Raw genomic sequence first — 18482 nt, 5'->3', positions numbered from 1 at the left:
ACCATCACGCTATGCACTGACCTATGCCGATTTACAACATATAGTCAGTTGCTAATGCACATTACAAGACAGGAAAAGGTAGTTTGGGGACGCTCAAAAGTATTTGTACTTCATTCCTAGAGTTAAGTCCATTTTCAGTTTTGCAGTTTTTCACAGTGTTTTGAGATACGACCTGTCGATGGGCAGATTTTTTTTTTCAGTGACTTGTGAGCACAAACTTGAGATACAAAAGCTGTATGGTAGCAGGAGACAACTCATTTCAAAACAGGTGTCAGTTTAATAGGTACAATATGTATATCATTTGTAATTGTTCTTTAAAAAGGAGACTTTAAGCTGTTTGACTCTTCGCTGAAGTTTCCTATGAAGCTAAACCTAAAACAGAGACTAAAACTTACCTGTGTATTTAAAACAACCACATACCCTCCACTACATCATGCTAACATACGGGCCATGTCAATTTTTTAATTTAGTCAATGTCATGCCACTTAAAAAGTAGATGGAAAACCGCAAACGGCCACTGAATCGTTGTTCAGAAAAACCTGGTTTGAACGCTAACTCAAGGAAGCTTTAACGAATATGACATCAGCTTTGAAGAAGAAACATATTCAAAAAGTTTGTTTGTGGTGAAAGGGTCCTGCCTCATGCTAAAAACCTCCGGTGTTCAAAAAAGTGTATTTTCCCAGTTGTTATCTTTACATAATACAGCAATTTTTTTCTCAGTTGTTGATTGGATAGTAAGTAAAGATTCCAAATACATTTGACTTGTCTGACGAAGGAAAATCGCATGCTAGGAGTAGCGTGTCATCAGTGTGTGGCTATGCGGGAGTCTGCCTCTTCCACATAACCCTCTCGAATTCCACCTGCAGATATTTTCTTTCAATTCCCAGTGCTGACACTTTGATCACCTCAACGGGTCACCTCCCCCTCCAAAATACCTCGAAAACATCTACCTAAAAGTTGAGATTTTACAGTGAATGCTTGCTTTTTATGCAGTTGGGAACCAAGCCTTGACACGAATAGCAAAAATTGACAGATAATGAACATGACCCCAAAAAAGTCCTCCCCAAAAAAAAAAAGGTAATTCCAGTGGTACTTTGACTTACGAGTTTACTTCATTTCATGACAATGTAATTTGAGTAACGCAGATTTCAAATGAATGCGCTTCCAGAACAGAACTTTTATTTTTTCGCGATAGTTTGTTTTATTTATGCAAGACGCTGACATGCCATGTGAGATCTCAGCAAACCTTACAGGACTTCAGCTCGGCATGCATCAAAACATTCAGTTTGCCAGTTGGCAAGATTTTTTTCCCCCCTGTGAAAAAAACATCCCTGCCAGCGAAGTACACAAGACTTCATTTTAGCAAGCATCTAAAGGATTGATTCTGCTTGTTTTTCCTTTACGGGTTGGGGCAATTTTGCCAAAAGATTGACAAACCTCAAGGACAAAGTCACGCGAGACTTTGGTATTAAGACACAGATCATCAAATTTCAGTTGAGCAACCACAATGATTATTTCAGTTTTCACTTTCTCCAAAGGATTGACACATGATAGGTCAGCATAATCACAGTGAAGCTCAGTGAATTCCAATTAAACTTCAATTCACGAAGGATCGAAGGATGAATTCTGCATGCTTTGCTTTTTTCTGAAGATTTTCTGCCATACTATATCCAAACAGATTGACAGAATGTCAAGAAAACCATCCACATTACAATATGTTTTGCTTTTTTCCCAGCTTTCCAGTGAAACAAACTCCAAGGTAGCGTATGCTTTCGCTATGCTTTTTGCGTCTTGCTATGGATATATTCAACTTACTCATAAATTCACTCGCCTCATGTTGTTGATTATTTTACTACAGTGTAAGTCATCCGGGAGCATATATATTTGGACGTGACCACACGCACGCCGACTATACACACGGTCAGACCCGAAGACGAGCTGCTATTCCCAGAAGGATGAGGTAACAACTGCTATTCGTATCTCATATTTGGGACCCCTGACACTTAAAACCAGTCCGAGTGGCTACTGTGCAGCGCATCGTCTGCGACTGCAGCCACCGTCACATACAAAAGAAATGAAGCAACAGCATGTGCAGAGAAAGCAGAAAACGAGGGAAGATGGATTAATGTATAGTAATGAAGTATGGGTGTATCACTATATAAATAAGAGCTGCAAAAGACAAAAACTTAAATACAGTGGGTGGAAATAGGTGTATAAAATAGTCAATGTGCATTTTGATGTGAAGTCTTGGAAAACTGTCAAAACACCTTAAGACCGATGGCTTTGGGTGTCTTTTTCTATTGACTTTTTAAGGCGACTAAGCATCTTTGAGAGTTGAATTTTGAAGGTGACTAAGCATCTCTGAGTGTTACCTTTATAAGGGTTCTATGAGCGTCTTTGGTGTGGTATGCTTTTCAGGTGACCAAGTAACCTGGAGTGTCAGTCGCAGTTTTACAGAGTCTAAAACATCTTCAAACGCCGTTGAGATTTGCTTTTACAGTGAATACTCGGTTCCCGAATGTCCCCGTTCTCGAATAATTCAGTTTTCAACCGAAAATTTCGAGATTTTTTTTGTTTCTGTTTTTGAATGAAAATCTGGTATTCGAACACCCCGAAAAAACACCGGAAATAATGTAACGAGCGTGGCCCGACCAACTGACACACGACCTGCTTTGTGATTGTGAATTACAACGCACTGCAGAAAAAAACAGAAATAACAACGTGTGTGGCCTGACTAGTTGAACAACGACGCGCTTTGTTATTGGGAATTGCAACGAGATGATGAAATGTTTTTGTATGTTACTTTTTATAAAAATATATTTTTTTTGCTCCCCCCCATTATTGCTTGTTTAAAGTTATTCTGCACTTTTGTTAATAAAAAACAAGTCTGGGGGGCTGAGTCGCTACAGATACGGCAATGCACTCCCAGCCTAGCCTACTCTACTACTAAAGCATACATTTTAAGCCAAAAGTAAATGTTTTTCTAAAATCATTTTAGTATATAAAGTATTTAAACAATACATGTATTTCTACTATGCAATTTATTATCAGGAAAAGCTAAAAAAAATGCTTTAAAAAGCCCAATTTTTTAGGCTTGGAACACATTATTTCTTTTTCCATTCATTGTGCCTGTCTGCAGCACATTGAGGAAAACAGCAGCATTGAGTGAGATGTGGAAACATTTTGCTTATATTGCCAACAGTTAGGGCAAGCTGAAAGATGTTACAAGCTTTCTGCAAAGCCTGAAAAAATACAATTTGAGAAAACACCCCGCCGAATGGTATTATCAGAGTTAAAAGAGTGCCAGGTTAGTGTACCGGTGGCAATTTTGGGCCGTCCACTCACACCTGAGCCTGTCACCGCGTAGCTGGTTGGAATAAAAATGAGGTTTCACACCGTACATCTGCACAGGCATGCTGGTTCCCGGAACATTTGCAAATGTGACGCTTTAAACGACCGACAGTAGCTGCAAATAAAAGTGGAAATTGGGGCAAGAAAACTTGTGCCCCAGAAGTTGCACTTGAAGAAGCAATTAATCCATAGTTGTTTAGCGACGACTACTACTATCAAATATGTCTCTGCGTGTGCATACTGTAATTTCCAGCCTATAAGCCGCAACTTTATTCACACGCTTTCAACCCTGCGGTTTATGCGGTGATGCAGCTAAATTGTGCATTATTTCTAATGGCCGCAAGGGGCCACTCGAGCAGTAAAGGTAAGAATGAGACCGGTGGAATGTATGTGCCATGGAAGTGACTTTTACCGGCCCTGTTAGTGCTGTGTTAGCGTGTTGCTGCTGTGTTACTGGCATGTCTCAGTGATATTTACCGGTAAGTTTGATTTTAACCGGCCCTATTAGCGTTAGCGTAAGCTTTAGTGCTAGCGTTAGCACTATTGTTAGCACTGCGCTAGCGTTAAACTCTCTGTGTACCGTTTTTCTTTGTAAATATCTCCTGTTTCATTGTGGTTTCAATGTGAGCACTTGCGGCTTTTACACAGCCAAATGGTATTTTCCTTTACAAATGTATTCGGTGAGAAATGTAACCAGGTGCGCTCTGTAGGCCGGGAATTATGGCATGTATAGCTGGAAAAGTCCCGCACCTGGCATTTTTTTCTTTATATCATTGAGGTTTTATTAGTTGTTGTTAAGCACGAACTGAGAGAATGGAATAGTTACCAGTTATTCCAGTCAGTTGTAGTGCTAAGATGCGATGCAAATGTAACTACAGCCTTATCAGATGGGACAAAGCAATGACATCAACTAAGCCTTAATATCCAAATTAGTCATGTCACCACAGGTGTACAGTGCTAAAAAAAAAAAAAAAAAAGTAAAAAAACAAAACAACTGGTAGCTCGACAAGTGTGTTGGCGACAAAGCGGAAACGTAGAGGTATCAAATCGACATAGACACACTTGGCCAAGGGATTCTGGCGGTGCTTAGGCAGCAACGGCCAGGACGTGACGACCAGAACAGCTGCGGTTTCATGGATCTCTCAGTCACGTGCCAAGGATCACGGAGGAATGGCGAAAAGCTGACAAGCGATGGCCGCTAATGATGTAACCTCCACAGCTAACAGGGGACCAATAAAACATAGAAAGGGGGCCAAAGTACCCCATTAACGACTTAACATTGACAGCTAGCTGAGCAAAAGGATTAGATGCCACATGATTTTCAAGCCATACCCACCAGTAATGTTTATGGACCAAAGTGAATCGAATACATACTTTTCAGCGTATCATATTTGCTCAAATGGGAGCTCTCCTGCTATATTATATGCGTCTTGGAGTGTCTTTGAATGTTGAGTTTTGTAGGTGACTAAGCGACTTAGTGCGCCGTTTTTAAGACGAGTGTCTTTGAAAGTTTAGATTATAAAGTGAGTTTAAAGCTAGAGTATAACTATTGTTTTTGTTCAAATGTAAATTCTTTTCGCCCAATCCACTATGATAGGAGATGACATTCCTGATTAAGACTATCATCTCCTCTAAGATTTTGCTGTATCTTTTAGTACTGTATTTTATCGATTTAGTGACTACTGTTTAAATTCTCATGCTGGCTCACTTGCATGCATGCATAATGCATAAAAATAGAGGAATAATGGGGAATGACATAACTGTGCCTGCATTATACTATCTGAGATATGTCATCACAAACACAGAAATCTGAGGATTAAAAGAAAAAGCCATCTGCCACGAACTGAATACACAATCTTCCCAAGGATGGCTTAGCTGCCCAACAATGTGCCTAACGTAAAAGAAACAAAATTCATATCCTCCAAGCAATGCATGCAAAAAAAAAAAAAAAAAAGCAACAATAATAGTGAAATTACAACAACTGCCTCTTCCAAAGATTCCATCTTTTTTCCCCTAGTGTCTGTCCTTCAAACAAAAATAAAAATCTAAAAAAAGCAATGAGGCATGTCTTTTGAGTATTTAATTTTTATAGTGACCAGGTCTTGGGAGTGTCCTTGAGTGTTGAGTTTTAAAGGCAACTTTTGTCTTAAGGGTGTTTTTTCTTCCTGCATCCTGTAAAACAGAGTTCCCAGCACAGGATTAAAAATTATCTCATGTTATGTGTCTATAATTCACGTTCCAGTAGACTTGGACATCTGGTCCAGCCACAATGTTGTGTTCATGTTATTTGCCTGGCCCAGTCTACTCATTTTATTGAAGTTTTGTGACTGGATGCAAAGGCGGCTAAATGCCATGTCTTCTGTTCACGGCTTGTATTCTGCAACTTTTGCACGAAAGAGTACTAAAACGTAATTTCCCATAAATGCTTGATGATGGCAACATTATGACACACACAAACACACTCAACCAAAACAAACTGACAAATGTTACAAGCAAGACATTTTATGGCTACAATGCATAAAAACTGCATTTGAGTCATTTAACTAGCATAAACGCTGGCCCAAATGATATAAAACAATTGCACTACATTAAATACTACATCAATGATACTTTGCAGTGGAGCACACAGACCAGGTAAGCCACAATGGGAGTGGGATGGCATTCCTGGAGTGATAGTGTTACATTGTTCCCAGTGTCCCGGATCGTCACCTCCCACCACCACCACCACCATTCAGATGGCTCTGACGGATAAGCCTTCTTGTTTTACCAACATCTCTTCATACCAGTTAGACCAGTCATTTTCAATTGATGACAGGGGGGTCAAAATATCATAGGAAATGAAGTATTTTACACAGCCAAGTCAAAACTTCATGAACAATTCAAACCAGGAGCGTCAACCGGAATCAGAATCAACTTTATTCACTAAGTATGTCAGAAACATACAAGGAATTAGTCTCCAGTAGTTGGAAGCTGCTCTAGTACGACGTACATGACGACAACAGACACTTGAGACAAAGACATTGCGCTAACAGTTACGGAACAATAAGGGCTACTTGTAATCTGCCAATGACCATTGTGCAAAGGGCGTCAAGACTTCGAGGAATGTACGCAGTTCAGACGTGATTTTACTGAATGAAAAAAAAACTGAAAAATAGCCGGCCGCAAGTACGATCAAAGGATGATCACCAATTTTAACGTGCAAGTTTTATAAATTGTATTATGAATGAAATACATCTAGTACATCTATAAACAAATGCTATTGTGCTTTCAAAATGTCCACAATATGATTTTTCATTATTTCGGTGCATACTTTTACCCCCAAAAATTACAAATTCAATTAAGTAAACGACTAGAAGTGAAACTAAATTGAATTCAGAGTTGCATCATGGCATGCAAGCGTGCTTTCATAGCGTGTATATCGTATCCATTCAAAAACTTTTCATTTCTTGTTTTTGTAAATGATTGCAACGCTTGAATTAAACAATTATTAACATTATGTTTCGTTATCAGTGAATAATGGACATTTTTACAAGTAATTGCTTTTGAACTGTCACTGTCTGCAACTGGCGTTGGTTTCTGGCCTTGGGTTGACATCCGAATGTACTAGCTATGGAAAAGTTCGTTTTCGTTGCTTCGATAATGTTTGACGTGTTTTTGTCGTTCCGCGTGAACTTCCAATGCCTTCAAACCTCCTGATCCATAGTCAACAGTATCCTGACATTATGTACAGAATGCTTTACCAGGTCGGTCGATTTTGAGAATGAAGTCGCTTAACAGAGTGGCAAAACTTCCTTCGTTCCAACTGTATCGACGATTTCTCGTTCCATCCAATCTCATCGGAACTTATTTTTGAAATAATTTCTTTCACTCAAGAGGCGTCTTTCCTCTTGAGCACCGCCATCTTGTTCATTTGCAAATGGCCCCATGATCCGCCTCGTATACATCAAGCGTTTTCATTTGTCAGAAGGAACATATTCGACCAATCAACTGACGTGTACCTAATGTTCCACCTCGCTTCCAAATGTCGGACCGGAAAATGAATGAACGAGTGTGGTTTCTGGCACGGGTTACGGTCGGAATATTGCAGAAAAATTGAGATTTTTTTTTTTTTTTTTTTTTTAAATCAATGCAATTTAAAAAGACGGAATTCCACGTATAAATGGAAAATTCATGTCTGGCAGTGTAAAGTGACTAGTGACTGGCAGTAATCTAGGACAATGTCAATTGTGCAAATGTTGCAGATATTCCTCAGTCCGTTCTGCAATCGGAGCAGATGCTACTCAGGTGCGAGAGGCTAGTATTGGGTAACAACAGATGTGCAGATGGTGCAGCGTGGTGAAACTAATACAGTGAGTGGACGAATAATGTACGATATATAATAATAATTAGCCCAGCGGAATGTTACAACAAACTCAAGAATTTTTTGGGGGGCAGAACCTTGCAGGTCTTGCACTTGCGTTAGGTGTTTAAGAAGTTAATTGCGGGAGGAAGGCCTGCTAGTTTTGGTTCGCTTTGCTCGGTAGCGCCTACCCAAGGGAAAGAGTTGGAAGAGTTGTTGGCCAGGATGTGGAGGGTCTGAGAGGATTTGGTCTGCTCTTGTCCTAGTTCAGGTAGTGTGCAAGTCCCAGGGGGTGGGAAAGGGGAGGGGGGGTATCCCCAATCTTCTCAGCAGTTTTGAATGCTTGTTAGATAGAGTGTAAATAGTCAAGTTGCATTGTGTGGTAGATTACTACAATATTTAGCACAATGGGGTGTTTAACATACTTTCTTTCTCAAAATGGGGTCTCAGGAGGCGAAGCTTGGTCTACAAAAATAATTGGCACTAAGATACAGTATTAGGTCTAAGCATTCAAAAAACAAAAAAGCATAAAAACAATAGTTACATATTATGGCCTGTGTGCCAATACCACAAACACACAAATCGAATTCATCCTACCTACCGTTAGGCTAATTAAAAGATGTTGTAACGTCCACTATATTGCCATTAATAAAGAAAAAAAAATGACTCACTCACCTGCAATGACTCATATATGTACTAAGTACCATTAGCCTTATGATAACTACTGTATATCTACTGAAACCACAATGTTTGGGAGAATACACATTTTACCTAAATAACTTCATACAGTATCTCTTCTCTAAACTGATGCTTGGGACTTTGGAAGAACACTTAAAAAGACGATGTACAGTAAATACAGTGTGTAGAATAACAATTTGAAAAAGTAATATTTCGGGAATTGGGTGAGATTACATGCATTCAGGGTCACTTTGACAGGAAATTCTGTTTAGCAATAACAATACAGCAATGAAGTGAAGAAAGTGTTACATTTTAAATTGCATGACACGGTATCTTTTCAGCTATGCTAAAACCAAAAATTATGCAATTCGACTTTTTTGTAAGCGTATGTAAATGGTCGATGAGGGGCGGCGCCATATAAAAGCTTTTATTTCAAAATCTGTTAATTCCAAGGTAAAAATTATTGTTGAACATAAAGAATCAAAAGACTTATCTTACTTTTGAGGAAAAAAAAAAAAAACATCTGGATGATTCCCAAGACTTTGGGGAAAATATTATAAGGAGAGAAGAGATGAAAGTTGATCTTTTTGGTGTGTTAAATCTGACGTTCTGTAAATGTAGCACAGCATTTCAGAAAAAGAACCTCCTAGCAACAGTAAAACATGATGGTCTTGGTATGCTCGTTCAGGACCTGGACACACCACGATTCAGAGAACCATGAATTCTGCTTTTTGACAAAAATTTCTGAATGATAATGTTCACCCATCAGTTTGTGAACTTGGAACTGAAGCCCACTTGGGTTCTGCAGCAGGATCACAATCCAAAACACACTCGCAAGACAACTTCTGAATGGTTTGAAAAGCAAAACGTAGGTAGTCAAAGTCCAGACTTGAATCAAATTGGAATGCAGTGGCCTGACCGTTAAAAACGCCGTTCATGTTTGGAAAGCCTCCATTTTTCTGAATTCAAACAATTCTGCAAGGAAGAGTGACCCAAAAATACCTCCTGTTGGAGAAGTGAAAATTCACTTGGATAATATTTTTCTGATATTGACATTTGCTTGTTAATCTTAAAAGTGTGGAAAACGTGAAAGTACATGAGAAGGAGGCAATGCATTTCACGGCACTGTATCCAGTATACACATGTTGAACATGTGAATCATTCCCCTTTTCCAGAATGCACGGATCCATGTTACGGTATGCAGCTAGATGACCACAGCGATTATGCGACACTAACGGATTAAACCAGTCAATGTTACCATTAGAAGGGTTTTGTTTACGGTATCACTCCACGTCTTAATCCTTACAGTGCTTACGGAACAGAAAAAAAAGACACACATATATATATATATATATATATATATATATATATATACACATACACACACGGAGATGATTGATTAGATAGATAGATAGATATTTTTCTCAAAATATATATCCATTCTTCTATGGGGGTAAAGAGCGGCTCAATTAAACGCACAGTGAAGACAACACGGGCGACTTCTGCGGCCGCCTTGCCGGTGCTCGTCTGTCCCGGTGTCCAGGGCGGACATGCAACGGTTACTGAGGCGAATACTAAAGGACAATAAGAAACCCAAATAAACTGAAACGATATTAATTTGCTTGAATGGTGGTTGGAGGTGAAAAAAAAAAAAAAACAGCTGACGAAAGGTGAGGTGCCCGGTAAGGTGCATACCTTAGCAAAGCAGCCTCGTCCCGGCTAGCTTGTCGGCGTCCTCCATGTCACACCAAAAAAAAAAAAAAAAAGTCTTCACTTTAACATTCACCGACACAGGACACCAGCGAGGAGCGGGTGAGGCAACCAGCCGTCCACCTGCTGATTTGCAGCCTGCCTGGTGGATTCACTCTCGGAGGCAGACAACTCCCACCTCTCGAAGGGGAGGGAGGGGGTATCGTGGTCACCGGGCGGTTGAATAGCAATGCGGCGCTATTGTGTGATGCTCCCGCCCGTGGCTCCCTCGCTCGCCCTCGGGCTTCCACTCTTCTCCCGCCTGCTCTCTATCTCTCCCTGGCGACATACACAAGCACCCTCGCGGGAGGAGGGCGAGGCGAGAAAGCACGTCCTTTTACGAACACCGCGGGCTCGGAACTTCGCTCATGTCAGCCGTCCCCCATCCCAATGTACCGTGTGTTTTTGTGTATTGACCAATATTGCGCCAAATGGCTTCTGTGTCCATCTATCAAGAGCCTAAGCGCAACGTGCGCAGAAACCATAGCAACCGGGAACAGTTAGCCTGTTTGCAACTTTTTGCTAACACCAAGAGAGATGTGGGAAAAAAAAAAAACTGTGTGGAGGCAACAGGGCAACGTCCACCATTGTTCTAAACTATTGTCATTTCAAATAAATCCCATATTATTCACAATTTTCACCTCAAAATTCAGCATTTTTCAACACCATATTCTACAATTTCCCTATGAGAGCGTATTCAACATCATTCCCTTAATTTCAGTCCCCTTTCCTTTCTTACATCTTAACATGCTTTCTTTCACTTTCTGACTAAAGAGCCTCGTTTATATTCACCACAGTTACCACCATCCCAAAATGGCCACCACATCCCATCATATAACACCGCTTTTGCAGTGCACTGTGCGATACGGCAACCATTTTGGGCTAGCGGTAACCCGACGAACATAAACAGCACGGGTGGAGCAACCCAGAAATAAAGTCAACGGAAATTTTCCGGCTGTACCACTGGTAAACACCACTGTAGGCTAAAAAGCTAAGACCTGATCCAGTGATTTGTTAGCTAACACACCATGTTGTTATCTTCCTACCGGTATAGGCTGCAACACACCTGAAACCCGAGTGAGGATAAGCGGTACGGGAAATGAATGAAAGTTGACCTTTGTGTCCGCGGCACGGTGGATCTGCTGGGCAGCTTTGGCCTCAAAGTTCTGAGGTCCCGGGTTTGATCCTCCCTGTGGGGTGTTTGCATGTTCGCCCCGTGCCTACGTGGGTTTCCTGCGGGCACTGCGGTTTCTTCCCACATCCCAAAAACACACAACATTAATTGGACAGTCTAAACTGCCCATAGGTGTGATCGTGAGTGCGGCTGTTTGTCTGGATGAGCCCTGCGATTGGCTGGCAACTAGTTCAGGATGTACCCCGCCTCCTGCCCATTGACAGCCGGCCGGGATAGGCTCCCGCGAGCCTTGTGAGGATAAGCGGCAAACAAAATGGATGGATGGACGACCTTTGTGTCAATGAGACCTCTTCTGTCTAAGGCCTTGGATGTCTTAGTGCACAAGTGTGCGTGTGCATACGTTTGGTCTTTTATCGCCGGCTCTTGTCAGCCCTTGAGTCAATTTGACTGTTATCACATGCTGTAGAGGGCTTTTGTCAGCTATACATTGTGACATAAATGGACAGAATGTTTAATGCATCAGTCACCTTTGTGGTCTCTCCTATGCTTAAAACCTACTTGGAACTCCACCCCAATTATTCACGGGGTGCCTTTTCCGCATTAAAAAAAATCAAGAAGTGGTTGTAATTACCTTGAACGCGAGTGACACGACCCATTTTTGCACACGCTTCCTCAAAGCAGACATCGTATTTGTAAAAGCTAAATTCTATGTCAGCATAAGAATCAGCATTTGGTTAACTTGACAATTGTGTTATTCTTTTATTTTTATTATTTTTTCAATATATTATTAGTGACTGCAGAGGAAACAAGCGATGAAATTGAATTTACTGTGACAGGTGTCAAACTCAAGGCCCGGGGGCCAGATGCAGCCCACCACAGGATTTTATGTGGCCCGCAAAGGCAAATCATGTGGATCAACTTCCATGATTTTTGTCAAATCTGGACCAAAATTTCAAATTGTCCAATCATAAACGATGACGTTGAGATATTGCAAGCATTTTTGTGTTGCCAAACAACAACAGTAGTTGAAAAAAACCCATGACCCTTGACTTCGGATTCCAAAACTAGTTGAGAAATTTCACGTGTAAATATGATGGGTCAATTAAAGATTTTCACGCTTTCAGTCATCGCGGCCCTCTGACAAAAACCGTAACTACAACGTGGCCCGCGATAGAAATGAGTTTGACACCCCTGGTGTAGTGGCACACACGCCTAACTTTGGTGCGGGCAGCGTGTGATCGATTACCGCTCAGTGATGGTGTCGATACATCTACCCTGCGACTGACTGGCGACCAGTTCAGGGTGTAGCCTGCCTTTTGCCCGAAGCGATCCGGGATAGGCTCTGGCTCTCCCGTCACCACTGTGAGGATAAGCGGCTTGGATAATGGATGGATGGATGTGGCACAGGTAAAGTTCTGGCTACTCTTTAAATATCAATTGCATACATTAATTTTACCCAGCAGATGCTAACGTGATGAAATAAAGTAATGGATACAATCTAGCATAAAAAAGACGACAAATGTTTCATCAGACAGGTGAGTAGTTTTGCTTGATTTTTGTTTTATCACAGTGGTTGACCACTCTTTATAGGAGAGTGATAATATTAAAATATAACTACGACCGCAGCTATAACGTCATTCAATGAAGCTCATATTAAAGGCCTCTCGGTTCCTTTCGCACGCACATACGCCGTCCATAAAAGTGAAACCAGCAGCCCGGCGCACAAGTGTCGTTTTTATCAGCGGGATCCGCATTTGGAACGGCTGATACGGTGAAGTTCAGCAGTCTGGTCAGTGTTTGAAGGCGGCACGATGGTCCAGAATGCGCTATGAGTACGTGAAGTTATCGTCTGGCGGTGACGTCATATCAGCGCTATTTATTAGCGAGCTTTAACGTCTTAAGAGCGGGTTGGATGCCTCGACCCTGCGACGATTCTATCGTGTCTCCGTCTTTTATTGAGTATTGTTAATAATAATAATCATAGTAATATGTTGTTTTTAGATTTATATGGCTTAATTATAATAAACGGTGGCTTGTTACTAGTTAGGTGGAATTTGATGGGGTAAATCATAATTTGTAGCTTGGGATAATTCATCCGGCTCAATTCTAACTTCCTGTTTGGCATAATTTGCAAAGCTCAATTAGAACTGCCCTGGCACTTCTTCCTAGCTAAAATTCATCAAACTTTTTTCATTATGTCTTGCTAGTCAGAATTCATTGACCTCTATTATAACTTGTTGCTTGGCAGAATTTGTAGGGCTTAATTATTAATTGTGTATGCATCTTTTTAGAGAATCTGTAGATGTGTCTCAATATACTATTATAATCTCTGAAGGACCCTTAAAGTATATTTTCTATAACACAAGCCTTGATAATCGTGTAGCGCGCCAGCAACAGCGCTATACCTGAATAGGTTCAATAAACGAAAGTTCACAAATTCGTTCATATTTTGTGCAAGTGAGCACTGCACTCACTTCAGTTCTGCACGGTGAAGGCAATTTAGAACGCGCTCATTCTGGCGTCAAAGAGCGTTTTTTTGTACAAAGATTCATTTTTACTCAAGGGTGCCGTTTTTTTGTTGGCAAGAAAAAGCATCTGAACACACTATGCCTGTATGCGAGGGTTCATGTCTGCAGATAAACGCTGGATTTGGCAAATGATTCAGCGCGGTCACGGCCGCCGTTGATAGCAGACCCAATGCAGCCCTCGTGAGAATGCGTGGTTCATATGTAATACAGTAAATAACTAAAAATTGCCTACTAGGATAAATATCGGAATGCTTTAGTTACGACTGTACGATCACACTGTCATGATACGGAATTTATTTAGTTTTTTAATGTAAGAATTGATCAAATCAAATATTTTGTTGATATAGCCTGTCAGAGTGCAACATTATTAATGTCCTTCCTGCATCATTCCTGTCGTATTGGCACGTGTTTTTGTCAACACATTAAGGAAAAACATGCTTTCTTCACGTTTTTTTTTTTTTTTTTTTAGATTGTAGGGTGAAAGCTGCAGCTGGCTCTTAGTGTGGAATGAATAGGTAGCAACAACGGGAAAAATGAAATGCCAGCATTTTAAGGTGAAATGGGCCGTCAACATATTGAGAAAAAAATAACTAGTTAACTAGTTCATTTTGTAATGGCGAACTGATTTCAGAAATTACAGGTAGTTGCTTTTCGGAACACTGAACTGCAACCTGTTCTGCTGCCTTATCAACTTTTTGGTTTAGCATGTTTCGCTAATTGTTTTGGAAGGTTAGTTCGGCTCACTTAATTGGTGCTTGTCGCTGGGCAGAATTCATTGGACTTAGTTATAACTGCACGCTTGCTTGTAACTAATTAGAATTCGTAAGGCTCGATTATAACTTGCTGCACTCTTTTGAATGCCTGGTATTGTATCCTACAAATTCGGGCTAGTGGTTGGGCACACATTTTTATGCCCTTTGAATTCTGCCCAGTGATAAGTGGAAACTGTAATGGAGACTAAATCTACCTAGCGACAAGAAAATGGGTAGTTATCCTTGAGCCCCCCTCCGAAGTCCGCCTAGTGATGAGTGGGCAGTTATAATCGAGTCTAGCGAACTTTGCCCATCAACCTGGTAAATGGGTAGCTTTAATTCAAACGAATTCTGCCTTGCAACATGTGACTGCGGCGTTACAGTCGCAATTCCCGTGATTTCCTGTGTGTAAATTGTATATATAATATTTTAATTTGTCATCCGCTTCCTCATTAATTGATGTACTTCCTGACGTGCTTCTTTTTTGGCACTTCATCTCACTTGCGTAGCCAAGATTGTTCTGCACCTCTCTTACTTCTCCTTATGAGGGCATGAAACGGGGAAGCTGCTGTGTTACGCAATGCACCTCTTCACATCTGCCAAAGCACAACTGGCGATAGATAGCGCCATATTATATTATTAATATGATGATTACACTTTGAGGCCAAGACTGGCATCTCTTGAATCCGCTGCCAAGAAGACTGATACAGTACAGTAGATGTTGTTTTGGGCCTTTGACGGAAGGCATTGGCAAACATTGAATCGAGCCAACTGGACTGGTGGTTGAATTTTTCGTTGTTTTCTTAAAATATATTTTAAAAAAAAAATTACTACAATTAGGCTAACAAAATGAAAAATACATTTAGGAATAGTACATATTTTCCCTAAAGTCATGATAAAACCCCCCCCAAAAATTATTTTTTTCCATCCATCCATCCATCCATCCAATTTTTGAGCTGCCTATCCTCACAAGGGTCACGGGAGCAGGAGGCAGGGTTACACACCGAACTGGTTGCCAGCCAATCGCAGAGCACATAGAGACACACAACAATTTTGCACTCTTTGCACTCAAAATCACACCTATGGACAATTTAGTCTCCAATTAACCTACCACGTACGTTCTTGGGATGTGCAAGGAAACCAGAGTACCCAGAGAGAACCCACGCAGGCACGGCGAGAACGTGCTAACGCCACACACGGAGGGGGGGGTGGGATTTGAACCCCGGTCCTCAGAACTGTGATGCTAACGCGTCCCACTTTTCCTCACTGGCAACCTTCTGTGGCGAAATCACACACAAAAATGCTAAAATGTGAAGATATTTGATATTCTATTAGTATAAGTATTTTCAAAAATCATTTTTATTTTATTGTTTTGTCATTGTGTTCGAGTATATTAGTATTCATTGTTTATTTGAAGCAACTGGTTAGCGCGTCTGCCTCAAAGTTGTCTCTTTGTGCCCTGCAATTGTCTGGCAACCAGTCCAGGATTTACTCCGCATCCTGTCCGAGGATAGACTGCTGCGAACCTTGTGAGGATAATGGATGGATATTTCACCATTAATACATTTATTATTATTATTATCTTTTATCAGTTTTATGTCTTGAGTGAACAATGCATTTTATTGAACATTTATCTTCACGTTGTTTGACCAAATCTGTAATTACAAAAACAACAATACTGTATAAGCAAAACAGCAGCGAGGCAGCTTTCCCCGTGTTTTCTGATAGGTTTTGAGACTTTTACTCTTTGGTACGCTTCTTTGTGACTTTATTTTAAAAATAAAAGTATAATAAGGTGCAGGAAAACTAACAACACTTGTGGAAGAAATCCGATAGATGCTAACTTAGCTAAGTCTTGCAGCCAGTGCATTGAATTGTGCGTCGTGGCTAAAATCATCTGCTAGAGGGTGAAAAGTGTTTATCAAAACAAATCTTTGGAATTCTTTCCCTGATTTTGCCCAGGTAAAGCTGCAAATCCTATTGGTAGATTTTAGGCTTCTGTAATCTAGAAATGGGTCAGATAATCCATTTAACTAAGGGGGAATGGGGGCAGCAGAAGGAGATTAAAAACTCCGGCGCAGGAAGCGTCGGTACAGTCCAAATATATGTGGACGTTTGGGGTGAACGAGTTAGCAGACTGCTTTAAGGACACGGTCGTCTTACATCATTCTTGTGTCTTTGCGGGATTTTTAAAGGATGATGAATTTGACCCCGAATCTTCCCTGTTCCTTTTTAGGAAGCATAATTTAGATGGTGACCCGCGAGAACTTCTGCCTGCTCAGCCAGGAAGACATCAACTACGAAGGAAGTTCAGGTCTTTTTACGTTGTTTGTTGAAACAAAAACATCCACTGCACCCCCCCCCCCCATGCCTACGTGGGTTTCCTCCCACATCCCAAAAACGTGCATTCATTGGAGACTCTAAATTGCCCTTAAGTGTGATTTTGAGTGCGACTCTTGTCTATCTCTATGTGCTCTGCGATTAGCTGGCAACCAGTTCAGGGTGTGTGGATAAGCAGCAAAGAAAATGGATGGATGGAATTAATGAAAATGGATGGATTATTTTCACATTCATTTTCCACGTGCATAATAATTCTCACATCCCAAATGGGGCAATTAGAACTACGGACCTATGAAAACAAGGTTACCGAAGGTGTCGTGGTACACACGCCTGAATTTGGTACGGTCAGCCCAGTGATGGTGTCGATATGTGCTCTCTGACTGACTGGCGACCAGTTCAGGGTGTGGCTCAATACACTTTTCCTGGAGATACACACACAAAAAGACGCACACAGACACACACAAATGGCAAATTAATCCCTCCTCTGATGCGTTCAAGTGTTCGCCAAATCCCTCATTCATATGAGTTTTGAATCAAATAGAAACCAAAATCCAAATGTTCTGAAGCTCCGATTAGTTTGTCGTTTGGGTGTACTTCAGTATTATTTATTGACCACATTGTCGTGTTTGCTTTTGACAGGTTTATAGCCGTCGAGTCATTGGGCAAAGCCCCTGGCCACGTAGCAGTGGGGGAAACCATTGAGTTGCCTTCTGTCCTAGCACTGTTGTGCTGTATTCATACGCGGGGAAGAAGGATAAATTGATAATTGAAATTGATAGGATTCCTTGGGTGTGTTTTTTTTTTTTTTTTTTACACACTTGGCCAAATAAAGCAGATTCTGATAAAAGGTGACAGATGACTTGTGGATTTGTGCTGACCTCTAGTGGTCTTTTTTTTAAGCAACCCCAGCCAGATTTTCCAAACAAATTCACCAGTTTAAATCATCCATCCAGCCATTATCCGAGCCGGTTATCCTCACAAGGGTCACGGGAGGGCTAGAGCCTATCCCAGTTGCCAGCCAATGGCAGGGCACGATGAAAAAAACCCCAACTATTTTCACGCACAATCTCACTTCAGGGCAAGAATATAATATAAGAATATCATACTGTATATTTTCTCAACATTGTATTTGATTATTTTTTAAAATACTTTAACGTGAGGCACGGTGGCTCAGCTAACATTAATTGGACACTCTAAATTGCCCCTAGGTGTGATTGCGAATGCGATTGGTCGTTTGTCTCCATGTGACCTGCGATTGGCTGCCAACCAATTCAGGGTGTACCCCACCTCCTGCCCGTTAACAGGAGGGATAGGCTGCAGCACTCCCCACGACCCTCATGAGGATAAGTGGCAAAGTAAATGGATGGATGAATATTCTTGTTTGTCATTTTTTAATTAGTCTTTTTGACTTTGTAAACTTCCCCAGTCATGGTAGAGTTAATATATTGACTTGATCATGACAGGGGGGGGGGGTTAAATCATAAACCCCCCTTATACTTCATACGTCATACACACACACATACACCAAATGTTTATGATCCACATGCCTCATTTTCTATGAATGGCGACCGCAATACAACTTCACTAAAGGGCACATACACACGTAATAA

At 40.9% G+C, this 18482-nt stretch overlaps 1 protein-coding gene across 1 annotated transcript in view; it reads right to left on the bottom strand.

Moving 5' to 3' along the window:
* sorbs2a (sorbin and SH3 domain containing 2a) overlaps window positions 1–18482 on the bottom strand; it is a 76280-nt gene that overhangs the window by 43262 nt on the left and 14536 nt on the right. The window contains exons 2-3 of the mRNA XM_061828902.1: window positions 17162–17294; window positions 10064–10396 (exon numbers count right to left, since the gene is read on the bottom strand). The gene's annotated coding sequence lies outside the window, so the exon portion shown is untranslated. The remainder of the gene's footprint in view (window positions 1–10063; window positions 10397–17161; window positions 17295–18482) is intronic.

The sequence above is a fragment of the Syngnathoides biaculeatus genome, chromosome 9, assembly GCF_019802595.1.
Source record: "Syngnathoides biaculeatus isolate LvHL_M chromosome 9, ASM1980259v1, whole genome shotgun sequence".
Lineage (NCBI taxonomy): Eukaryota > Metazoa > Chordata > Actinopteri > Syngnathiformes > Syngnathidae > Syngnathoides > Syngnathoides biaculeatus.
This window is presented reverse-complemented; position numbering and strand designations above follow the sequence as displayed.